This window comes from Cibotium barometz, chromosome 39, assembly GCF_041138505.1.
Source record: "Cibotium barometz isolate CiBa-2024 chromosome 39, ASM4113850v1, whole genome shotgun sequence".
Lineage (NCBI taxonomy): Eukaryota > Viridiplantae > Streptophyta > Polypodiopsida > Cyatheales > Cibotiaceae > Cibotium > Cibotium barometz.
Window position 1 is genome coordinate 28,930,874 of NC_141084.1, and position 5,910 is coordinate 28,936,783.

Below are 5,910 nucleotides of genomic sequence, written 5' to 3' on the forward strand. Positions count from 1 at the left end.
GCAGCAGCAACGCTAAACGGCGCACACGAGCAAAGAGCCATACCGCCATCTCGAGATCGCTTCGCCTGAGAAATACACCTTTTCCCTCTCTCTTAAAAAAAAACCATCTTCTAAACCCGACTTTTGCGCAAAAGTGGTTTCGCTGGTTTCTCTACCTCTTCACAATCGGCTACGCTAGATGCCTTTGGCTACAGATTCTCAAACCACCCTTTATACCTATACTGTAGCTCTAACTCTTCCTCCCTCCAATCAGATGGCAATGGAAGGCTCCTCCAAATTACATTTTCTTTATTCTATAGGCTTATAATCAAATCTCTTTTTATTGTTATTAAGCCTTTGAATACTTAAACCCTTTTATTATTAAACCTTGGAATAATCAAACCCTTATAGCAAGTAGACTTTTATTTCATCAAAGTAAGTGGACCACACACCTAATATACCTCGCAGACATCCTTATATCTTCTAGATTGTGGTCTCGACAACACCAATCAAGTCATCAACTTTGAAGAGGGTAATTCACAAGTTTAATTCATCGGTGCTCGGGTAACTTCCTCTCTCAGCTTTCAATTCTCTGTACTTCATCATGCAGTCATCAAGCGATAATTTGTTGCAACATAACTCCGACATGGATACCCCTTTGCCTAAGGCTACTCCAGAACAACAAATTCATTTGTTGCAAGACCAACTTCAAGATGCTGAAGGCCAATTACAAGACCATGAGATAAACGACTACGGGATTCGGACGCTGAGGATGACCAAATTGCTAAAATTTTATGAGCCGCATTCGACGCTCAACAAACCCACAAAGAAAAAAAGATAAGTTGTCGTTTCTTTACTTTTTCTCGTTTTGATGGTCGTAAAGATGAAAACTTTGTTTTATCATGGTTGAGTCAATTTGATGACTACTTTGCCAAAGAAAATTTTTTTGACCAACGTGACAAAATCAAATGTGCCACCAACACATGAATGATAAAGCTACTTTATGGTGGAACGTGCTCCACAATAGCATTGATCGCCCTACCACTTGGATCTCGTTCCAAGTGAAGGTCAAAGAATCATTCTTACCACCTCAGTTTCATCTTCACGCGCGTCCTGCATGGTCAAATTTCTCATGGATTGAAGGTGAAAACGTGAGTCAATATACTGAGCATTTTTGGCAACACCTCTTACTCCTTCGCATGCTCGAGGGTGTGCATGAAGATTCACTTCAATGCAAATATGAAGATGGTCTTCAACATGGTATACAAGCAAAAATCAATACTTTGAAGCCCTCTTCACTCTATGAAGCAATTTCTTTCGCTCACGACGCGGAGAAAGAGTTTCAATATATTGCCCAGATGGTTCACTCTTCCCAAAAGGCTCCTCAAATTCGTCAACCACAAGCGGCAACTCAAAATCGACAATCATCTTGGGTAACTAACAATCGTAACTTTCGTAAACCATTTGTTACTCCACACACTAACACTTAACAACACTCATGCACCCACTTTTCCAAATAAAAATGTATCTAATGTGACTAATTCCAATCCAAATGATGTAAATTCAAAGCCCCAGCTCAGCCACAATAGCGTGCACACACCCCGTGTTGATTCGCAGCACAAATATCCCATCTTTTGTTATAAATGCCATAAGCCGGACCATAAACAATCTCAATGCCCTACTAAGCTTCCAAAGGACGATCCTTCATCGACAAAACTCCACTATATTGAAGAAGATAACACTATTGATGATCTCGACTTCACTCCATATTGGACTAAAGATGCTCTTCAATCCAAGGTGAACAACAGAGAATCTATTGATCCAGGTATGCCTCCCTTGATACATACTTTATTATGAATGAAAGGTCATATAAATGGTTATGAAGTATGTGTTTTACATGACGATGGTAGTTCCCATGACTTCATCTCAGAAAGACTTATTAGGAAACTCCAACTTGAAACTTCCCCTTCTACTTATAAAGTTAAATCTGCTTTTCAAGGAACTAGGTACAATGGCAAACGTGAAGTAAAAGAGCTCGAAATTTCTATTGGTCTTGTAGGGAAAAATAAAATTTTCTTATTGCACCTCTGCACCACATATGTTTTGCTTGGTATGCCATTTAGACATCAACATAATCCACAGATTGATTATCATACACACACGATGTCTTTCAATTTCAATAATCAATCTATCTCTTTATCTAGTCACTCTTGTCTTGAAATGTTTCCACTCATTTCTCACACACAAGCACGTCGTGCATTGAGGAAACATGAGAAAGCGTACATGATTTATGTTAATGAAGTGGAAACGAAAGAATCTTCTCTTTCACCACAACAACAAAAATTTCTCTATTCATTTAATGATTGTTTTGCGGATGACTATCCTCCCCATCTACCTCCTTCTCGTGGTGACATAGACCATAAGGTAGAACTTCTTCCAGGCATTCAACTGCCTCTCACAAAACACCATATAGACATGACCCTTTGCACCAACAAGAAGTGCAACGTCCAGTAGTTCAATTGCTTGACAAAGGTCTCATTCACCCTAGTAGTTCCCCGTTTGGTGCACCTGTCTTGCTTGTGCAGAAAAAGAATAAAACTTTTAGGATGTGCATAGACTATAGAGCACTAAATAAAGTGATTGTTAAGAACCACTACCCAATCCCTAGAATTGATGACCTATTATATAAATTGAAAGGTGCAAGTGTATTTAGTAAAATTGACTGGGTATCATCAAATCCGTATGGATCTTGCTGATATCTTCAAGACTGCTTTCCGTACACAATCAGGACAAGAGCATTAGGTAAGTCCTTAATAGGAGTGAGATATGAATTGTTATAGATTTGGAGAATTGTTTACCGACCACAAGTTTGTGCTGATATCTTCAAGACTGCTTTCCGTACACAATCAGGACAAGAGCATTAGGTAAGTCCTTAATAGGAGTGAGATATGAATTGTTATAGATTTGGAGAATTGTTTACCGACCGCAAGTTTGTAAAGAATTTCTCGCTCATTGCTCTCCCATTGACTATCTTGCTTCGCAAGAAGACAGTTTTTCAATGGGGTGACAGTCAGCGGAAATCCTTCAAAACTTTGAAGTACTAATTGACCCATGCACCTGTCCTACGACTACCTAACTTTGACCGTCCTCACAGATGCTAGTGGATCTAGCATAGGCGCAGTTCTCATGCAAAATGACCATCCATAGCTTATGAGAGCCGCAAGCTTAAACCCAATGAAACTAAGAATAGTAGCTATGACAAGGAACTTTTGGCTCTTGTCCATGACCACAAAATATGGAAGCATTATCTCATGGGATCTGGGGTACTCTCATAAAGACGGATCAACAAGCTATTAAGCACTTGTTGACCCAATCTTTAATATCGGATTGCCATATCCAATGGGCTTCTTTTATCCAAAATTTTCACCCTATGATCCAATATCAACCAAGCCGCGCTAATGTAGTTGCAGATGCTCTTAGTCGTAGACCTTTTGATGATAACCAAAGTTCTATTTGCAATTCTAATGTGTGTGCTATTCAAGTGCAAGATCTTTTGACGCTATGATTGACTCATATGCTGATGATCCTGATTTTTCACCTACATGGACTGCCATACATGCTAACAATTATTTGCAATTAAATGATTATTCTTATGCAAATGGATTTTTGTTCTTTCAAAAGAGACTTTGCATCACTGCACCATTTAGAGAACTAGCAATAACTGAGATGCATGCTCCTGCATATATGGGACTGCATATATGGGACATAGAGGAATTCAATCCACATTAGCTGCATGTAAAGAATATTTCTTTTGGCCTGACATGAAACATGACATTGCAAAATTTGTGTATGAATGTATTGTTTGTCAAAGAATTAAACGCCATCATGGAGGTAAACCCTTTGGTCTTTTAATGTCCTACCTATTCCCAAAGGTCCATGGGAAGATATTTCAATGGATTTTATTACTGGCTTACCAACTACCTCTTCTCATAATGACATGATATAGACCATAGTTGATAAATTTAGCAAGCAAGCATACTTTGTACCTTGCAAGAAGACCTTATCTGCCCCTCAAGCTGCAAAGCTATGCATTAAGACTATCTTTCCTCACCATGGATTTCCCAAAGTCATTCTGATCGAGATGGTCGCTTTTGCAATCATTTTTGGGTTGCTTTATTCAAGAACTTACCCCCCATTTGGCTACTAGTAAAGCTCCCTTTGAAATTGTCTACGGTAAGAAACTTCCCATTCCTGTCTCTACCATAATTAGTGATGTTCCAACTACTGACACTTTAGCTCATGAACCATACCACTATTTTAGCTGAAGTCACTCAATCTATTAAATGAGCACAATTGAAATACACAGCTGAAGCCAATAAGAAACGGCAACCAATGAAATTCAAAGAAAATGATCTAGTTTGGCTTTGCATAGAGAAAAGACACTTAAAGAATATTGTCAAGCACCCTAAGATCAAGCTAGCTCCTAGATTTTTTGGACCGTTCACAATTATCCAACAAATCAATGAAAATGCATTCCCCTTGGGCATTCCCACTCACTAGAAGATACATAACTCATTCCACATTAGTTTATTGAGACCCTTTAAAGGGCCCACTCCTGTTAACCCGGTTATTCATGATCCACCTCTCCTCAAGGATGACTCTGAAGTTCTAGTACCTGAAAGTATTATAGACCATGACTAGACAACTATACCCATACCAGCACTGTGTATCATCGTTTCTTAAAGAAATATAAGAATTGTTCTATAATCACATTGGATTCTTGATACATCGCTTACCTCGCACTACCGACACTTGATTCTGGCATACCACTCACATTCACATTGATTCTTTTATGGACACCGATCCACCGACTGAGGCAGTGTCATAGTTCCTCCACATGTTTTGGTGCCGATTCGCCAACTAAAGTAGCACATTCATTTAGTGCGACTGAGGCAGCATGTTACTTTAGTGCCGATTCGCCGACTGAGGCAGCATGTTGATTTAGTGCCAACTGAGGCAGCATGTTAGCATGAGGTTGGCCACCCTTGATTTTCTTTATTTCACACAACTAAGGACACTTGCTTTTTAACCCCGTGGTATGTTATGGAAATGAGAATTATGGAATTATTTGATATTTTATGTGATATTTATGGTACGCTCATTTGCCACATGGTCGTAGGACTGGCTACGCGTGAGCGGGGAGTAGGGGTCGCATCATGTTGTGCGGATAAGCAAGATTTAATGTGTCTTGTGTTTTTGGTGAGCAAATCACTGCATAGAGTAGCGTGGGTGCGATGGATTTTGGCCGGTGCACGGCCGTCATATTTTAATGTGCAACGATGGTCACCCGCCCATAGTTTTGTTTAATTTAATTTTTGCTACAATTTTAATAAATAGACTAGCTTGGGGACCAATTCACTTTTTGATATTAATGGCCCAAAGTGGAATGTATCAAGCTATATTTGTGAGCACTTGCTTTTTGGCTAATACATAAATACATGCATGAGGAAGCATGCTCACTCATGCATGGGGGGAGATTGAACCCACTCTTTCTTTGTCGTGCATAGTTGATTTATTTATCTTCTTCTTGTTTATATGAAAATCATGAAGCTATGGTTATGGAGGATAATTTGACAGTAGACAGTGTGCCTCATTAAGGCACTTGGACTGGCAAACAAAGAAACAATTATGAAGCACACTAGAGAGATGAACAAGGCATAGATGGATAAGCATGCCTCAACATAGAAAAAAAAGAGCCACCCATCTTGGTATAAGTGCGAGCTTTCGAGACTTTCCCAAATAATATTCCAGGTAAACCTTCAATCTTTAGACACTTGCAATATATAATAGACATTCGCATACCATCCACTAATGTTGCAATTCGTGAATAATAGGATGAGTACCTCGCAGCCACCTGAGATATTAACCCCC

At 39.3% G+C, this 5,910-nt stretch overlaps 1 pseudogene; it reads left to right on the forward strand.

The window, feature by feature from the left end:
• The first annotated feature begins 625 nt into the window (after window positions 1-625).
• On the forward strand, window positions 626-3,083 carry LOC147615967 (uncharacterized; annotated as a pseudogene).
• The last annotated feature ends 2,827 nt before the right edge of the window (window positions 3,084-5,910 follow it).